The sequence below is a fragment of the Acanthochromis polyacanthus genome, chromosome 5 (genome assembly GCF_021347895.1).
Source record: "Acanthochromis polyacanthus isolate Apoly-LR-REF ecotype Palm Island chromosome 5, KAUST_Apoly_ChrSc, whole genome shotgun sequence".
Lineage (NCBI taxonomy): Eukaryota > Metazoa > Chordata > Actinopteri > Pomacentridae > Acanthochromis > Acanthochromis polyacanthus.
The window spans coordinates 43,488,173-43,498,673 of NC_067117.1; the positions used below are offsets into that span (position 1 = coordinate 43,488,173).

The 10,501-nt window shown below is 41.5% G+C and overlaps 1 long non-coding RNA gene across 1 annotated transcript; it reads right to left on the reverse strand.

Moving 5' to 3' along the window:
• Positions 1–7,552: 7,552 nt before the first annotated feature.
• Positions 7,553–8,519, reverse strand: LOC127534025 (uncharacterized). Its single transcript, XR_007941943.1, has 3 exons — positions 8,336–8,519; positions 8,197–8,260; positions 7,553–8,041 (listed from the first exon to the last, which is right to left on the reverse strand). It is a non-coding gene; the product is annotated as an uncharacterized LOC127534025 (long non-coding RNA).
• Positions 8,520–10,501: the final 1,982 nt, after the last annotated feature.

Genomic DNA, 10,501 nt, shown 5'->3' on the forward strand with positions numbered 1-10,501 from the left:
TTAATACTATACATTGTATCAATGAAATCTACTGTATTTTTATGTTGATTTGCTTTTAATAAATCTATATTATAGTCTCCACATATTATAATATCTTTTTTTGTTTTTATAGTAAATAACCTTTCCATCCATTCATTGAATAAATTAATGTCGGATCCTGGAGCTCTGTAAACACAGCTTACAAAAATGTTTCTCCTTTTCTTTAACACAGTTTCCACAGTAATACATTCAAATATTTCTTCCACTACTATTGGCATATTTTCTATAAGATTGCAGTCCATGCTTTTATCAAAGTATAAAGGCACTCCACCTCCTTTCTTGTGTTGTCTGTTCATACAAAACATTTCATAGCCACACATTTTAAAGTCCGTACCTTTATCTACATTAATCCAAGTTTCTGAGATAGCTACTATATTGAAAAGTGCTTTAAATTGAAGCAAATAGTCTTTGATATTTTCAAAATTACAATATAGACTCCGACTGTTAAAATGAACTAATGATAGCTTGTTGTCCAATTTAATTGTTTCGTTAAATGTAGTGTCTGTGTAGTATGCACAATTGTTTATATTTTTGAAAATATTATAATCTGGATCCATATCATTCATCCTATTTGAACATTTAGAATCAGATAGCTGAGGAAAATCTAGATCCACATCAGGAATATCCTCCGATGTGGATGAATCATCACTATCGTAATTGTGCATAATACTCTATCTCAGAAACCTGGAACAAGGAGGAGTGGGTATGTGGTCAGAGAGTAAGGGCCACAGATAAACACAGACACAGACATGAAACACAGACAGTCAGACAGACAGACACAGACAAACACAGACAGACAGACACAGACAGTCAGACAGACAGACACAGACAAACACAGACAGACAGACACAGACAAACACAGACAGACACAGACATGAAAGACAGACAAACACAAACACACACACACACACAAATGGACAAACAAACAGGACAGAAAACAAACAAAATAATAATACATTTACACAAAATAGCATCAAACTGTCATAGCTCGCTTCCCTTTAAATATATAAACATATTTATCACTGAGTTTAATCCAGCCTCGTAATGAATACATTTCTTTATTGCATTTTACTTTGGAAAATTCAAATAAAAAGAACCATAAAGGTTTATTAACTCAGCGTAACATAATATAAAACAGCAAAGCAACAACCTCCAAGTCTGAAAAATTATAACTATGGGAGACGCCAGCGTGTCGTCATTTGCTATGGTCACGTGGTACAAGACTGCTACTGGTTGGCAAGAACCGGCAGTAACATAACGGCTTGCTACGAGAACGGTATCGGGTTTGAAACAAATACGTACAGTTATCGCTTTTCATGAATGAAATTGCACATGTATTTACCACAGTGGTAATAGCGTGGGTAGTTGTTGGTTGTACGAAGCGTTTTGAGAAGTGTCATGTGTAGTTATAATAGTCTCCGCTAGGAGCGCTACCACATGTATTACTGGTATGTCACCTGTTATGAAGTTAGAGCAAGAACACACAGTAAAAAGGAAAGCCAGCCTTAAGCACGTCCTGTCTCTGCGGTCTTCTTTAACTATCTTCATCTCAACAACATAAAACATATGTGACATGGTGTCAGAAGTGAACGATGGAGCAACTAAAGCCACCAAACGGTTTGTGCCTCGAAGGAAATCTGGCGGAGAACTGGAAAACGTGGATCCAGAAGTTCGAGTTGTACCTCATTGCTAGCGGTATCTCGGAGAAGTCACAAAAAGTACAATGCGCTACTTTTCTACATGTGGCCGGAGACGAAGCGATAAAGGTATTTAATACAATGGTCTTTGATGATGAAGAAGAGGAAGACATAGAAGTGCTAAAAGAGAAGTTTCGTGCATACTGCGAACCAAGAAAGAACATCACATATCTCAGACACATGTTCTTCACAAGGGCTCAAGGTAAAAATGAAAGCATCGACGCATACGTGACAGATCTGAAAAATAAAGCAAAGGATTGCGAGTTCGGACTGTTAACTGATTCCCTTATCAGAGATCGTATTGTGTGCGGCGTGGATAACGCACATGTCAGAGCTAGACTACTAAGAGAGCCAGACCTCACATTAACTAAAGCTGTTGACATCTGCAGAGCAAACGAAGCCACACAAAGTCACATGAAAGTGCTAAATGAAGAGAGTGACATCGCGGTCAATAAACTTGCTAAAGCTAAACTACAAAAAAAGGCTAAAGCTAACGAGAACAAAGACTGTGGTAAATGTGGAAACAAACACGAGTTTGGTAAGTGCCCCGCATATGGCCAAACATGTAAGCTCTGTTCACGTAAAAACCACTACGCCCGTGTATGCAGGTCTAAAAAGCCCAGAAAATATCAGAGAAACACTGAAAGAACTGTAAATGAGATTGAACAGGAGCAAAATGAGCTGTTTATTGGAGCAGTACAGTCAAACAGGAAAAGAAATGGCAAAAAGTCAAACAAAGATGATGAAAAGTGGAAAGAAGTGCTGAAAATAAATGGTCAAAAGGTTACATTCAGGCTGGATACCGGTGCTGATTGCAACGTGCTACCACTATCATTACTAAATCAAGTGGCCCCAAAGCACGCACTACAGAAGTCAAGTTTCAAGTTGGTGACCTACTCTCGACACAAGGTGGAGCCATTGGGTAAGGCATTACTCCAATGTGAATACAAATGTGAAAATCATCAACTTGAGTTTCAGATAATAGAGTCAAACTTACCAGCAATACTGGGAGGAGGTTCTTGTGCAAAAATGGGACTGATAAAAAGACTTTACAATATCGAGAAAGTCATTGATACCGACATTTTCACAGAATACAAAGATGTCTTTACAGGATTAGGGTGTGTACCTGGACTACACCATATCAAGATTGACCCAGAGGTGTCACCTGTTATTCATCCACCGAGAAAAGTTCCAATAGCACTGAAAGACCAAATCAAAACTGAGCTAGAAAGGATGGAGCAGCTCGGAGTTGTGGAAAAGCAAACAGAGCCCACGGACTGGGTTAACAGTATGGTAACTGTTCAAAGGCCCAATAAGAAACTCAGGATTTGCATTGATCCTCAAGACCTCAACAACGCCATTAAAAGAGAACATTACCCACTTCGGACAGTGGAGGAAGTAGTCGCAGAAATGCCAAATGCAAAGTTCTTCTCAGTCCTGGACGCCAACCATGGATTCTGGCAGATACAGCTGGACGAAGACAGTTCTAAGTTGTGCACATTTAACACGCCATTTGGTCGTTATAGGTTCAAGCGGCTCCCCTTTGGTGTCTCTTCTGCGCCTGAGGTGTTTCAAAAATACATTGCTCAGCGGCTAGAGGACTTGGAAGGAGTTGTGAATGTTATGGATGACATTCTAGTATGGGGAGAAAACAAAGAACAGCACAATAAAAGACTGAAAGCGCTTCTTGACAGAGTGAGAAGCATAAACTTAAAACTGAACAAAGACAAATGCAAAATCGGACTGACAGAAATCCAGTATATTGGACATATACTGACTGCGGACGGTCTCAAGCCTGATCCAAGCAAAATAAGAGCTATCACAGACATGCATCAGCCACAGGACAAAGCTGCGCTGATGAGATTTCTTGGCATGGTGCAGTACTTGGCAAAGTTCATTCCCAATTTGTCAGAGGTGAGTGCTCCCCTCAGGAAGCTATTAGAAGAGGAAGTAGCATGGCATTGGGAATCTCAACAGGTTCAAAGTTTTGAAAAGCTAAAGACTCTTGTATGCAATACACCTGTTTTGAAGTACTATGACATTAACAAAGAAGTGACTCTATCCGTAGATGCAAGCTCAGAAGGCTTAGGAGCTGCATTATTGCAAGAAGGGCAGCCAGTTGCTTACGGTTCTAGAGCACTAACAGACACGCAAAAGAGATATGCTCAAATAGAAAAGGAGCTTCTAGCAATCGTTTATGGATGTGAAAAGTTCAAGCAATACTTGCATGGAAAACAAGTCAACGTGGAGTCTGATCATAAGCCATTGGAGGCTGTGTTCAAAAAAGGACTACACAAAGCCCCACCAAGACTACAAAGGATGCTAATGAGACTTCAATCCTTTAACCTACAGGTGTCTTACAAACCCGGAAAAGACTTGTACATTGCCGACACACTCAGCAGAGCATTTCTAAATGAGCAAACAGAAGTGTTGGAGGAGGAACTAGAAATAAACGCCCTTTCAACTAACCTCCCTATCTCTGAAGATAAAATGGCACAGTTCAAAAGAGCAACAGCAGATGACAATGAGCTGCAGCAAGTGAAAAATGCAGTCATGTCAGGATGGCTGGAAAACATAAAACATGTTATCCCTGAAATAAGAAAATACTGGACTTTCAAAGAAGAAATCACATACTCTGAAGGACTGTTGTTTAAAAACGACAAGTTGATTGTTCCTCAAAGCATGCAAGCTGAGATGCTATTAAAGATACATGAAGCTCATTTGGGCATCGTCAAGTGTAAAGAAAGAGCGAGAGATATCCTATTTTGGCCAGGGATGTCAAAGCAAATTGAGGACACTGTAATGAAATGTTCTGTCTGCAACTCATACAAGCGTAACAATGTCAAAGAACCACTTATGTGTCATGAAATACCAGACAGAGCATGGGCAAAAGTTGGACTAGATTTGTTTCATTTTGATCAGGACGAATATTTGATATGTGTGGATTACTATTCAAAATATCCAGAAATAGCAAGACTCCCACAGACATCAAGCAAACAAGTGATCACCGCTCTCAAGTCCATGTTCGCTCGTCATGGAATCCCAGATACATTAATGTCTGATAATGGACCCCAATTTGCAAGTGAAGAGTTTGCACATTTCGCAGAAACCTGGGAGTTTAGACACATCACTTCAAGTCCTGGGTTCCCACAATCTAATGGACAAAGTGAAAGAGCTATTCAGTCGGTGAAGAATCTGCTCAAAAAGGCAAGGGAAAGTCAAGGTGACCCATACATTGCACTTCTTGAATACAGAAACGCACCACTGGATGGAGTGAAGCTGTCACCTGCTCAACTACTAATGGGTAGACGTCTGAAAACCAAACTACCAACGAGCGCTCAATTACTTCAACCTGAGTTACACAAAGACATTCATACAAAACTTAAGAAAAGACAAGAGAAACAAAAGCACTACTACGACCGAGGAGCAAAGCACCTTCCTGGATTGGACCAAGGAGAAGCGATTCGAGTCAGAGTTGGCACAACATGGCAACCAGCAGTTGTTCAAAGTGACCACAACCTGCCACGCTCTTATGTCGTTCGCACACCTCAAGGCGGTGTCTTCAGGAGAAATAGGAGACATTTGCTTAAGTGCAAGGAAGAAGCAGCTGAAGGTGACCTTATAGACTCTGAAACATCTACTGCTGAAGTCAGACACACAGAAGACAGTAACACTGTTCCAGCTGCGACGTCACAGACTTTTACACCAAATAACAAGGGTCCAGCAGCTAAAACATCTCGCTATGGCAGGGTGATAAAAACACCTAAAAGATACTTATAGTAAATGTCAACTAAGACATGCTGAGAAAAATGTTGTTTACATTGTTTCACTTTAGACAATAAGTGTTTGGTTTGAAAGCATGTTTCATTAAGTTTAAAAAAAAAAAAAAGGAGATGTCATGTGTAGTTATAATAGTCTCCGCTAGGAGCGCTACCACATGTATTACTGGTATGTCACCTGTTATGAAGTTAGAGCAAGAACACACAGTAAAAAGGAAAGCCAGCCTTAAGCACGTCCTGTCTCTGCGGTCTTCTTTAACTATCTTCATCTCAACAACATAAAACATATGTGACAAGAAGGGATCAGGCTTGAAATTTCACCGAATACCGATGTCAGGAGGGAGAAGATGGCGGTGGCTTCAGCCATCAACAGGAAAAATTGTACCCCAGTAAGCAGCAGAGATCGTGTTTGTGGCTCCCACTTTTCTTCAGGTAAACTATTCAACAGTTTAGCATGTTTAGTATGTCTAACTTTGAGCGTATTTACCAAAAGATATTGATTTAGTGTCGCATCCTTCGCGTGAAGCGATCTCTACACTTTGGGTTTGGTTCAGTGTTGTCATGTGTTACCGATCGGTTTTTAGGCGATGAAAGTTTACTAAAGTCGAATGAAGCATATTCAGTAACATCTCCTTAAGCCAGCAGCCTCCTATCTGTAACCACATTTGTTTCTGTATGCGTCTAGCGATCGTTTTTTTAGAATTGTCCTATTTTCGATCACCAATGCTGTGCGTCTGTTACTGTTACATAGAAGCCATACTGCAGACAAAAAATACAGCAACTTCTTGACGTTTCTTTGACATCTTGTTGAAGATTAACAGAAGATATATTATTTTTAATTCATAATTATATATTTTTGGGTGGGTGAACTGCCCAGCGGTGTCAATCAATTAAAAATAAATGTCGGTGAAGGAAATGTCCGGCCAGAATGAAGGATCGTCAACCCGCCCAGTCTTCAAATTGTAGGGATCTGGCAAGGTTTTACTGTTTCTCTGATATCTCAGCTTACTCACGTATATTTGTCGGGCCTCAGGTGATAAGGATTGAACATAATCGGACAATTTCATGAAAGGATAGTTCGCATTGCTATCATCAGCCATTGTTCCTCTGGTTCCTCTTGCCAACCAGCGCCGTAATCACGTGACTTCGTGACGTCACTATTTGTAAACACTGGCGTCTCCCATAGGCAAAACCAGGCATACCTCGAACAAGTCTCCTCCGTAGATTTACGTCAAGCGCTAAGTAGTGCGTCATTCCGTATATGCGGAAGTAAACAAACCGGCGTGACAGCAGGACGACAGCCACTGCAGTTACGTTGACTCAACGGTGGGGCCATGGGGATGTACGGAGTCAATATACTTAAGAGCCTCGCTTGGATCATGGAATAGACGCTGATCAGACCCACGAGACAATTTTATAACTGCGGGATACAGCAGGAAAACTTCGAATCCCAAGGTGCGGGCCCGGTTCATTATTGGGAAACACGGACGTCTTCGGCGGGCCGTGGCATCACTGTAATCGGCAGTGAAACGGACTGATTGACCATCCACAATCACCGGTGTTTTCCTGGCAAGTCCCAAAATCCGGTCCCTGTCAGCGAAGCGGAGACAGTTCAGTATCAAAGCCCGTGGAGGAGCAGCTGGAGTCTTCCGTGGAGGACCAACGCGGTGTGCGCGCGTGAGAGCTCCGGGGGGTTGAAGGTTAGCTCCGGGAACCATTTAGGAAGGCAGCTCATCAGGGAAGACAAGGCATGTCCCTTTTCCACTTCTTCCTTCAAGTTGATTATTCGGAGGTTATTCCTTCTGCTCCTGTCTTCCATCGATATAATCTTCTCTTGAAGTTTCTCTAGAGCCACTTTGTGTTCATTATTTTTAAATGCAGAAAAAACATTTTATAGATGTCATCGATATAACATACTGAGTAGTTCTTACCATCAAAACAAACACGCCACAGTTGGTGGAGTATCTTTGCAGTGTTTTAATAAAAGAATGGCAAGGAAATAGCAAATGTTAGCAAATGCACTGTAGTAATGTCTCACCTGAACATCATTCACACCAAGCTGCCTCCAAGGGCCAGGAGATGTGAGCAATGTGCTCAAAGAGGAAATAAAAGTACAATAAACCATTTTAAAGCAACACTTGGAACAAAGTTGGAAGAGGCTGGAACTTCAAATCAAAGGTTTTTGTAATGGGCTTAAACAAACAAAACATATGGTTCTGTTTCCATCTGCGTGGAATAATGTAAAAATAAATAAGAATAATGTAACAATTACTTCTATCCCTCACAAACACTCACTTTTGTTGTTTGTTTTTGTTTGTTTGGAACATCTTAATGCATTCAAATAAAAACAGAAGCATTTATTAAACAAACAAAGGACAAGTGGTTTAAAACAGAACTACCACTGTCCAGGAAGGATCTTGGAAGGTGTCCTAAAAACCTGACTAGATGGACTCTACTCTCATCTCTCCAGCCGCTGCCACAGAGGGGATCTAGAAAGAAAATCTCTCTAGCCTGTGGCCTCAGTATCTGTTAAATGTGTTCAAATATAACCAAACACATAAAGTTATGGAATGTTACAGAAATACTAACAAAGCTGCATTTAATATACCAAAAAATGTAAATCAGCAATGAGCAGCTTTGTTGTGTAAGGTCATAATAGAGGAAGATATAAATGTATTTACAGAGTATCCAGTGTCCAGGTACAAATACTGGAAGCAGAACCCACTGGAGACTGGCTGCATTGTCCTGTAAAAAGATATCAATAACTGAATATGAAATGCTCAAACTCCACTACAAAAGCAAAACTTTTTAACAAATTACCAGCAGGTGATCCATGGGGTTTGTGGATGATGGTGGAAACCATGTGGCAATGACGCGGCTGTTTGCAGCAAACACGTGCTCTATTCTCTGTAACAGAGATAGATAATTGAACTATACTATCCAATCCATTTGAATTAATAGTTTTGTAAACCTTTCATTTTAGCTGAAACTCTTCTATCACACATCACACCTGACACTTTTCTCCAGCCGTTCCAGCCTGCCTGTACACGCTTCTTCACCTCTTTTCCACACTCTCCATTGCTCTGGACTGTTGACCCTAAGTACTTAAAATCCTCCACCTTCTTGATCTCTTCTCCCTGTAACCTCACTCTTCCACTTGGGTCCCTCTCATTCACACACAGATACTCCGTCTTGCTGCGGCTAACCTTCATTTCTCTCCTTTCCAGGGCAAACCTCCACGCCTCTAGCGTCTCCTCCAATTCCAGTAGATTATTCTGAATATTTTGAATCAGTCTAATTCTAAAAGGAATGGCATCGTTTAAATGTTTTGTTAAACGTCACTTTTCTAATGGGCTTGCTACTTAGCACGTGACAAACTAAATAAGTCTGACGTAAGTCTGAAACTAATGCAAGGAGATAATGCAACTGGAGATAAAATAATATCACTTCCTTCCTTGTCTGTCCCAAAATAGCAAAACAGCAACATTAAAGCACGTTAAAACAGCACATTTAAACAAGAGATAAACGTGCTTACCTCCATTTTGGAAACTTCTTCTTCTCTAATACAATCTTCTTCTTCAATGGTTCAACTGCGCTATGCGGGCGGAGTTAAACGGTTAACTCCGCCCACGTTTAGCTCAAGGTGGGCGGAGCTCAACGTTTAACTCCGCCCACGTTGAGGCACGCCCCGATCTGCGGGCTGCAGTCAGGGGTACTTGGCTGTGGAGGGCACTTTAATTGAAGGGGGAGGGTATAAATACGATCGTCAGGAATGGGACGCCCTGTCGCCTCACCGGAAAACGGAAGACGTCATCGCCATGGTAACACAAAGACGCCTACTGTCATGGCTGTAGCGCTGTGGTACAGGTTGCAACTAACAAGGATCGCTGCTGCTTCCAGAAGACGAAAGCATCCCACTTTTTTTTCACTCACATTTTTTCCAATCCTATTATCTGGCATTTCAAATCCAACAAATGAATGAATGAATGAATTCTGTCAGTTGTGTTCAAATTTTAAGGTGTCAGGGGGTGCACGATTAAATCAAACGTCAGCAGAGAAGAAGATTTCTTTCTTTTGATTTATCTTTTTACATCACTCTTTTTGTGATGTTCTGTCAGTGTGAAAAAGGCGTGGGAGAAATAAAGGACGCATGTGGAACTTACATCGATATGTTGTTTCCTCCTCCATTTCGACGTTGCACTTCCTGAAAAAGTGAGCATCGATGCAGACTCGCTATTTAAGGGCTGAACAGTCCACTCCCCCTCCGCACTACGCGGTTTGGGACGGCCCTTAATATGGAGGACCCTCCACGGGAACGCGCAAACGGAGGGGTAGTGTGTAGGGATGGTGTGTAGGGGGCGGTTTGGGATTCAGCCTTAAAGTAGAGACTGACATTTTTTCGGGATTCCCGCGGGATGGGAGTCAGCTTTACTATTGATCATGTGATTGGGACGGTACAGGATAAAAAGTTAACGGGAGCAGACGGGAGCGGGAACCATTCAATAAGACAAAATATAATTTATGACATGCGCCGCCATTTTGTAGTTTTTTTTTGCCAATAAGCCTACACTGTAATGGAAGTGAAAAGAACTACACGGCCCAGAAGCCAACAGTGCTTCCGGCCGCTTCTCTCCGCCGTAATTCAAAGAAGAAGAACAGCAATGGAGGGAGTTAACACTGGCGTAGAATCTGATGTGCTAAAAACTGATTTGCAATGCAAAGTAAGAAGTAAGGACCTATCTATTAAGCTGACAGAAATGGCAGGGAAGACGGAAATATTGCTCAGCTTCATGAGAGTCGAATGTGACGGCGTTAACACGCTGTATACCGCTTGCAAAACGTATACCGATCTTGCAAAACTTCTGTACCGCTCCGCGGTACTCTCACTTCTGTACCGAAGTGGGAGTCATTCTGAACGGGAGTGGGATGGGAGTGGGAGTCATTTTACCAGGAGTGGGATGGGACAGGATTTTTTTTTTTTTACTC